General features: G+C 34.4%; 1 protein-coding gene across 10 annotated transcripts in view; it reads left to right on the forward strand.

The window, feature by feature from the left end:
- Nucleotides 1–10,000, forward strand: part of LOC135200885 (myocyte-specific enhancer factor 2-like) — a 696,318-nt gene that overhangs the window by 305,532 nt on the left and 380,786 nt on the right. The window contains exon 1 of one of the 10 annotated variants that reach the window (XM_064229617.1): nt 2,005–2,611. The exons of the other annotated variants lie outside the window; for them this stretch is intronic. The gene's annotated coding sequence lies outside the window, so the exon portion shown is untranslated. Of the gene's footprint in view, nt 1–2,004; nt 2,612–10,000 lie in introns of those variants that run through there. 10 annotated transcript variants of the gene reach the window in all.

A 10,000-nucleotide genomic window follows, 5' to 3' on the forward strand; every position in this document is an offset into this window, starting at 1 on the left:
GATGGCGCAGTATGTTGCACGATCAGTGACCACAAGGATAATTTTCTGCCGTAGTTGAAGGGAAAACTCCACCCTAGGTACGACCCTCCGGGATTATGTCATGGAGTAAATTGGTCGTTGATAATGACGCGTCTCTCGAGCGTGTGTGTATTGAATGAGGCCAGGGAGTTTGCGTACGCGAATTGGGATGCATTACGAATGACGTTGTATACACGTGACGTCTCCGAGATCGGGGGCAGCTGTTGATGAGCCTAGTTAGAAAGCTGCCCGATTATTTCTTAAGCACTCGCGTGGTCCCGTGGCTGTGAAGCGATCGGGAGTATAGTATAGCCGGCGTTATGTGGTCGACTGGACTATTGTGGATAACTAGATTTCAACCGTTAAATTAACTGGACAGAGCACAGAAGCTGTTCGACAGTGTTTTAACAACAGTGCGTCCCTTCGTTTCAAACTCGTTCATCTGGTCGGATCAAACTTTCTTTCAAGGTAAGTATGACAGGCGACGAGCCATTTCTTTCGTATAGCACGGACGCAGTTTCTGTCGAGAATGGTATATCTCTTATGAGAGAGAGAGAGATCTATCAAAGATAAACCCATTAACTGCGTACATTTAAGTCGCAGCTCGTCACTCGTACAAAACTGCAAAGTGAAGAGAGACACCTTTTGCTCTTTGTGCCCAGTTTTCTTCTCTCTCTCTCTCTCTACAGCGCACAGGAAAATCATGTAGAATACACACACAGACCGATTACGATGCCCATAGGGTATTTTCGCTGTTCGAACCAATGAAATTCAGTAGCTCGTCTCAAAGGAAGAATTTGATTAGGGCAACTTTAATGGAATAAGGAATAAGGAAATTTTGGTTGTTTATCGCCTGTCCTTGCTGGTTATTGATGTAAGTTTGAGATGAAGTATCTGGAATGCATTTCGGCTTGCTATCTACGCGTCACCGACTCCCGTGTTGAGTACTATATATATATATAATATATATATATATATATATATATATATATATATATATATATATACTATATGACATGAGAGACGGGGAATTCTTTCCATGCTTAACTTAATCATACGAAAGATTACCCCCTTTATCAAATTAGTTTTCTTGAGATTATTACAAAGGTAATTGCTTAATGGTATTGCAGTTTAGTTCCAGATTCTCTCTCTCTCTCTCTCTCTCTCTCTCTCTCTCTCTCTCTCTCTCTCTCTCTCTCTCCTTCTCTTCCTCTCTTTTAAGGGTTTGTTTATATTATTGGATTGTTTTAATTAGTTTGAATGATCACCATTTGAACCCCAGAACCTCTGGTGTCTTGATATTTCTGTTATTTGTCAGTGCAATGCTTGTTTGCGTTTAATGCTTTGTTAGTAAAATCTCAAGCATTTTAACCCGTTACTGACTTCTGCTGTTGGTGCTATATTTTTTGGGGGGTTGGCTCCGGGCTACTAATAATAGTAGTAGTAGTATATTGGCTACTAGAAGTACTGACTGCCACATCTGAGGTGGTGTGGTTATTATCTAAAAGGGGGGGGGGGGGGGCGAGGTTCATTATTGAGTAATGCAATGTCCGTATCTGTAGAACAAGATTATTGTTGGTTGAGAGAGCGGGAGAGAGAGAGAGGGTTTCTTTTCTGAGACCTCTGTCTAGAAAGGGTACTGTGTAACAGAAGTATGAAATCCAGAAATGGTTCTCGAATGGAACCCATTAAAAATATAATGGTGTGTGTGTGTGTGTGTATGACGCCACTCTAGAAGTAAATGTTGTTCTTGGAGTGGTGAAAATGATGATGAAAGGTTGACCGCCTTCCAAAACGAACTATGCTTTTGTGGTTTGCTCCGAACACCGTAGTTCCGTTGTTCTTTCTTAACGAGAGGTGGTGTCCTTATTAAGTGTGGGGCATGGAGGGGGGAGGGGAGGATGGAGGGATGGAAGGAGTGGGGGAGATAGGTGAGTGAAAACCCAGTAAGTGCCGACCCTTTCGAAGGCAGTGGATCAGTGGTGATTAAGCTGCTCATATGGCAACAGTGGGAAAGCAAGTGTTTGCAAAGTGTAGTCAGATAATGGTAAAATTGTGGGTTGACGAAGTGAGGTGCTGAAGGATGGTGTTCTTGGGACTGTGGTAATTGGTAATGAATGATTTTTAACGTGTTATTGAGTTACCCCGAGTGATGATGTCATAAATTGTTAGTATGAATACGTTCATGTGGAGCAACCCGAAAAGGCTCTAAACTTTACAAGCAAAATCCTTGATACCTGAGGTTTGTGGAGTAGAGGTAACAGTGCTTTGTGCAGACCTTTGATGCATAATCCAACACATTAAAAAATCCTGCCAGGTAACAAAATGCCTATATGTGAAAAAGAGTAAACATTAGCTATAAGCTAATTCAGAAAGAAGACAGTGTGGCAGTAGCTGTTAATTTATAATGGCAAAAGTACAGCATTTAGTGATAATGGAGACGAGACAAAGAAACATACAGCGTCTCTGATGTAGTGGACAGATGAAAAAAATTACCGTCTTGAAATCTTTGGAATATTTGAAGAATACTCATGAATCTGGATAAGACGCGTTTTATGTTGCCTCTCAGTTTATTTATGGATTAGCCTTTGCGGTGAGTTTAACTTTGTCCACTTTGGCTTTGTGTAGAGCCCTACACAGGGACGATTCCCTCTCTGGTGGGCCGTTGTACTTTTCAAAATAAGTTGCTTCTTATATTTTAATTGGCTTTTAGTGTTTTCTTGTTAGTATCGTAGCTCCTGCAGAATAGGAGTCTTTAGATCTTGTTTGAATTGGCTTTCTCCTTCATAATTTGCACTTCAGCTGTTTTTTGTTGGTTGTATAGTCTCGGTGCGTAATGTTAGATGCTCTCTCGCCTGACTTACAATTTGTTCTAGGTTCCAATAGCCTATATGCTTCACTTGTCTGATTACAATATTCATTTGAGGTCTAAAGAAGCTCAAGCATTTTCTCAGTGTATGGAATAATGTTATTAAAGCTTAATTTCATAATTTAATGTTGAGTTTAGATTGACATTAGTGCACATTTGCTGCTTTAATTTAGCATGAATGGTATTTTTGTATTAAGTCTCCATATGTGAGTTTTATTATAATTTTTTCATTAATTAAACTCTGTCTGCCATTTGGTGTTAGTGTTTTAAAAACAATCAACTTCCAGATCCTGTAGGCCTATGTAATAAACTAAATTTTGTATATTTGCAGAAGTAAGTTTCCAGTTACCTTTAAAGACTTCATATTCTTTGGGTCTCATTCTTAAACCAATCCTCGCAGAGTTTCTCAATACTCGAAACAGCTCTTTAAGTCTTGAGGCAAGGCTGTAGTCCTTTGAAGTGGCATTTTAAACGGTATGTTAAAGGGTAAATGCTTATTATAGTGTTAGTCAACAGATTTTTAGAGTAGTATGGATTAGCTGCATATTTGTTATTTCTATTATTGTCAATAAATCCTGAAGGTGGCTTGGTTTCTTGAAGTGGTTAAGAGATTGCATAATTCTTCTAGTTTATTATTATTTTTTTTCTTTAATTAATTAATTTATTTTTTTTATGGAGCAGAGTCGAAGTGGCCAGTGACTTGTAAACAAGCCTCTACTGAGTACAATAGTGTATGTGGAAAAAGTTACCCCAAGCAAATAAACAGGTAAATTACACTTAGTCTTTGGAACGTCTTCAGAACATTTCATATTTTAATTTTTATATTTTTAGATGGTTATAACAGAATCAGTGCCCAACTGCTTTACCATTTTGAAGGTAAAAAAAAAAAATCCCTTTAACCATTTCTCATAAACACTAGTAGTTTAAGTACTATTTCTAATTTATTCCCATCCTTTAATTTCATGTTACAGGTTATGAATATTTAGCTAATTTGCCTTTCAAAGATAAGTTTCCTGTTTGTCCAGGGGGACACTTCCTGTCTGTCCTTTTGCTTCCTTTTGCCTCCGCTCTGTTGATGTCCTCATGGCGCAGATACAACTGAAGATATGTTTGGTGTATTATTATTATTATTATATATATATATATATTATATATATATATATGTATACTATATATATATAATAATCTATATATATTATATATATTACATATATATAGGACATTATCTATATAGGCCAGTTGTGTCTATGCAATTTTTCAATAATCTTTGGTTTCCCTTTTTTACACTGGTGGAAGAGGGTGTGGGGGGGTGGGAGGGGGGTTGGTTAGTGGGGGGCAATGATGAATATATAGCAAACGAAAATTGTTAATATTGTACCGTTTTCAAAATTTGCCTGTTTTGGCTGACTCGAATTTATAGTATCAAAATAATGTGATTTTTGCTTATTTAGCCAAACACTATCTGATATATATTAATATATGTTATTATGTGTTTTTAAATATATATTCCAGATACGACCCTCGTATTGTCAGTCCTCCTTTCGTCTTACCATCCGTCAGGGCCGTTTTACTTTTTCATTTTGCAGACTTTCTAGAAGCAGAGCTGATTGGTGGAGGCCTCTGGGCACGAGACACAAAGCCTCAGGATGGAAGTTCACGACACCACCACCAGAAGTGCCTTCTCTCTCTCTCTCTCTCTCTCTCTCTCTCTCAAATTGTAATTGAAAATATGCCAAAAGCAAATGACTTGGCAGAAGAGAAAGCGTGCATCTGGTGTTCATATATTTTACCGTGTGTATATTATATATATATTATTTATATATATATATATATATTATATATATATATATATATATATATATATATATATATATATATATATATATACTTTTAGACTTCTTCGATGCCAATGTGTTCGGCATATAATAATAATAATAATAATAATAATAATAATAATAATAATAATTTGAAAGTGGAAGCTAACTTTCGCTAGAGGCTACCTGGTGAGTGGTAAATATAGGCAAGGTAGTTTGTGTGGTTTCCAGCATATAAATATCACTTTTAAGGACACTACGGCACTAAAGTAGCAGTTTGCGTAGTACTTCAGGGGTGTTGGGGGTTTAACCGCACGCTGTACACAACCCTCTTGACAAGAAAGACTTCTGAACAGTATTGGGGTTGTGTGTTATTGGTTTCATTATGCAAGAAATATTTCCTCAATGTTTTTTTTTTTTTTTTTTACACTTTCCAAAAAGCGAAGGCTGGGGATTGTTAGGGCTGGAGTTACGGTTTATAGTTTTTCATGTTAGCTTTTGGGAAATTGAGTTATTTTTTTATTTAACCCTACCTCTCCTTCAGGTCTTTCTTCATTATTTTTTTTTTTATCATTTATGGAAAATGTAATTTTAGCATAGAGGATTACTTCAAAATTGTCATAATTTTTTTTCTCTCGTTTACAGGATATAGTGTCATTATGAAAAGTATTCATAATGGTCTCAGATTTTTTCCAGGATAGTTTTGATAAAAAAATTCAAAATGATCTCGGAATTTTTCCCGGAAGTGTTGATAAAAAATTCAAAGTGGTCTCAGAATTTTTCCGGGATATAGTGTTGGTACAAAAAATTCAAATTGGTCTGAGAATCTTTCCAGGATATAGTGCTAATACAAAAATACAAAATGGTCTCAGAATTTTTTGATAGGATACAGTGTCAATAGAAAAATGCTCCAAAGTTTTCTCAGTTTTTTTTTTTTTTTTTTTTTTTTTTTTTTTTTTTTTTTTTTTTTTTTTTTTTTTTCATGATAGTGTCAAAAGAAAAATAGTTCAAAATGGGCTCAGGGTTTTTTCAATGATACGGTGGCAATAGCAAAATGGTCTTAAAATTCTTCCAAGATATAGTGTCAATAGAAAACCCGAAATGGTCTCAGAATTCTTCCTTCAAGATAGTGTGTTAATATAAAAAAAAATACTTCAAAATGGTCTCAGGAATTTTATAGGGTAGTGTTTCAATAGCAAAAATGGTTCAAAATGGTCTCGGAATTCTTCTATGATATAATGGTGTCAATAGTAATGTGGTTAAGATAGTCTCAGAATTTTTCCAGGATATAGTATTCTTCTTCTTCCTAGCTTAAACCCATTTTTATATGGGGTCGCCATTACGAATGAGTCGTCTCCATCGAATTCTGTCTTGTGCCTTGTTCTCATTTATACCTTTCAATTCCATATCTTCCCTTACACAATCACGCCATCTCTTTCTTGGTCTTCCCTTCTTCCTTCTACCCCGCACTTCCATTTCCATCATATGTCTTCCAACATGACGTTCCTCCCTTCGTAATAGGTGTCCATACCATCGAAGCCTTCCTTCCTGTATTTTCTTCGATATTTCAGCTACCTTTGTTGATCCTCTTATATACTCATTTCTAATCCTATCTTCCCTTGTTACTCCCGACATCCATCTCAACATTCTCATTTCTGCTACATCCATCTTCTTCTCCTCTGTTTTCCTCATACTTGCCGTATTAGTTAAATATATTTCAAAATGGTCTCGGAATTTTTCCAGGTTATAGTGTCAGTATAGTGTCAGCAGAAAAATGCTTGGAGAAGGTCTCAACATTACGCAGGATATAGTGTCAAAAGTGTGATGTGAATCTGCCTTTTTAGGCTGGATGTGATCATCATCTTAGCATTATGATATATAACGTACAATTTTACTACGTTATCACCAGTGGCCTAATCGGTGTATTTCAAATTAAGGCTTAAATGGCTACAAGTAAATTACTTGTGACTTTTTGAATAAAAGCAGACAAAAATACGAGGCAATCTGTTACTTCGAATTGGTTCAGGTGCTGTAATATGTCCCAGATCATGTTATTTGAGTTGATAAAGTCTTCTCTGTATCCAGTGACAATTTGAATTAAAGGTTGCTGATTTGTGGACTTAACTATAAACGTTAAAAAAAATCGTGGAGGTTTGTTATTGTTAAAATTGGAATTGGAAATTGTGTTTATTAATAAAGGTAAACAGTGGTTATTAAGATTAGTCATATATCTTATGTTCATTTACGATTGAAAAGTTAAGTGTGTTTGTCTTTTAACATTTTTTTCAACTATTTTGTCACCAAACTGAGGTCATGACAGTTTTAGAGTGACATATATACCTCTCTCTCTCTCTCTCTCTCTCTCTCTCTCTCTCTCTCTCTCTCTCTCTCTCTCTCTCTCTCTCTCTCTCAATATGGCGGTTGGTCGGCTACCTTACCCATCAGTTGTGCAACTCGCCTACTTTGTTGACGTGCATTTTGCATGACTACATTTAAAGAGATGCCTAATTGCCTAATTAGTGGAGCTGGTGTCGGTTTTCGTTCTGGAAATCTATCAACAGTTTGATGTTTGTATGCAAATGTGGAAGTTCTTCGTGGTGGGCGAGGGGTCGTTGACTTAGTATTAGTACATCTGTAATTTACACATGCGCATTTATAATGTGTATATATATCGATAGATATATATATAATATATATATATATATATATATATATATATATATATATATATATATATATATATATATATATATATATATATATATATATATATATATATATAATCTCGGTGTGATTGTGTGTGGATGAATAGATGATATATAGGTTGAATTGAGTATCATTACTGTAAGTAAAGGTCTAAAGAGTGAGTAATTTCGTGGGAAAATTTAATCAGTAAGTCGACTTGTTACTTGCATGGGATGTTAAGTATTTAGTAATTATTTTTGGGGGGTCATAGCTGATACGACTAAATTAGAAGAAAAACTATATCTTAGTTTACCTTATGAAAACAGCACTTTCTTATAATTTAGGTTAATATATATTATTATTACATCTATATATTATTATTGGCTGAAAGGATATCTGTGTATCATTCCTATGATTAATTTTTTCTGCGCCGTGCTATTAAATAACACTAATTTGCTTGTAGTTCAAGGCATATATGTGAAAAATTACTATCCTAATTTCCTCTGCAGAAGGTAAACAACGTTGATGTGTTCGACCATGCTATTTTGTCATTAGTTCAAAGATATATGTGAAAGACTACGATAAAAATGTGTGTCTGTACCAGTAAACAGTGTTAATGTATCGGCTAGGCAATCTGTAACTCTTAATTGAAAGGATATCTGCGAAAGGCTACAAAAATTGATTCCTCTTCGTAAAGTAGATTTATCTCCATATCCAGTCAAACATTCAGTGACCTACTTTGAGTGTTCTGTTCATGATAATGAAGATTTTATTTTCCTCGTAGCCTATTCTACGTGGAAAAGAATCTTCACAAATTCATAAGAAAAAGATAACAATTTTCTCTTAAGTGAATTTATGTCTATAACCAGCAGTCATATTTATTATTATTATTATTATTATTATTATTATTATTATTATTATTATTATTATTATTATTATTATTATTATTATTATTATTATTATTATTAGTATTATTATTATTATTATTATTTTGGAAGGAGACTGTCTTTCAAGACAAACTTCAGTTAAAACAGAAATGCCTTCTGTTTTATTCATTATTGTTATTATTATTATTATTATTTTATTATTATTATTATTATTATTATTATTATTATTATTTTGGAAGAGACTGTCTTTCAGACAAACTTCATTAAACAGAAATGCCTTCTGTTTTTATTATTATTATTATTATTATTATTATTATTATTATTATTATTATTATTATTATTATGGAAGAGACTGTCTTTCAGACAAACTTCATTAAACAGAAATGCCTTCGGTTTTATTTATTATTAATATTATTATTATTATTATTATTATTATTATTAATTGCTTAGAACGGAGCTTAATATTTCTATCCGTCCTTCGCTTCCTTTTTTCTTACCAATTCTTCATCCTAATTATTACATATCAATGATTAAAAAGTTTTAGTATATAAGAGTTTATGTAATACCGTCGCCGCGCTTGCTGCCCTTGCGCTTTGGGTCTGGGCTAGAAAAGGGTCCATTTGTCCTTTGGTCGTAAGGAATATTCACTGTTCATAGGCTACAGTATAGTAACGCTGGGTTGCTGTGAGAGAGCTTTTATCGAAATTAAGGTCAGTTAATAGATTATAATGTGACGCTCACAAAGAATTACCGAGCAGTGAGATCGCCATTGAATGGAAAAGAGAGCTGACATCGTTCTGTGACTGCGCATAAGTAGCTTCGTCTGTGATAAAGGTTGCTATGACTTAATTAAAACAACAAAATTAATAGCTAGCGAATGAAAGTATGATTCTTATGAAAGGTTGTCTCCCTTGTGTGTGTGTGTTTTATTTTTTTTTAATCTTCGTATGAGTTACAAATCTTGCTGTTAATTTATGTGTAAAGTAAGGAGTTGAAACCATCGCGATCAGAGAGAGAGAGAGAGAGAGAGAGAGAGAGAGAGAGAGAGAGAGAGAGAGAGAGAGAGAGAGAGAGCTAGCGGATAGCAATCAAATGGCTGGAGGGGTGTTTTTCTTCTTTTTAGGATGTTTACGAGATAGAGGTTTTCCTCCTGCGAACGTTTTCGACTCGTTTGAAGAGAGCTGTGAGGTTCTTGGGGTTAAAGGAACTTCTAATTTATGATAGTTTAACTGGAATGTGTGTTCGTTTGCTGTAACTTTTGGTAATTATCCTGAATAACGTAGAATTTGTATTTATTGTCGTTTATGAATCTGTTAATTATTGACTGTGGTTTGTTTTCCTTATGGCATGTCTTCATCATATATACAATGACAGTGCTTTATTTTCCTTATGACATTTCATGTGCATTGACGATGCTTCATTTTCCTTGTGACATTTCATCATATATATACTGACCATGCTTTTTTCCTTATGCTATTTCATCATTATATACATTGACGATGCATTATTTACCCTATGACATTTCATCATATATACTGACAATGCTTTATTTTCCTTATGACATTTCATCATATAGACTGGCAATGCTTTATTTTCTTTATGAAATTTCATTATACACACTGACAATGCTTTATTTTCCTTTTGATATTTCAGCATATACAATGAAAATGTTTTACTTTCATTATGACATTCCATCATATATACTGGCAACGCTTTATTTTCCTTAT

This window comes from Macrobrachium nipponense, chromosome 27, assembly GCF_015104395.2.
Source record: "Macrobrachium nipponense isolate FS-2020 chromosome 27, ASM1510439v2, whole genome shotgun sequence".
In the NCBI taxonomy this organism is placed as follows: domain Eukaryota; kingdom Metazoa; phylum Arthropoda; class Malacostraca; order Decapoda; family Palaemonidae; genus Macrobrachium; species Macrobrachium nipponense.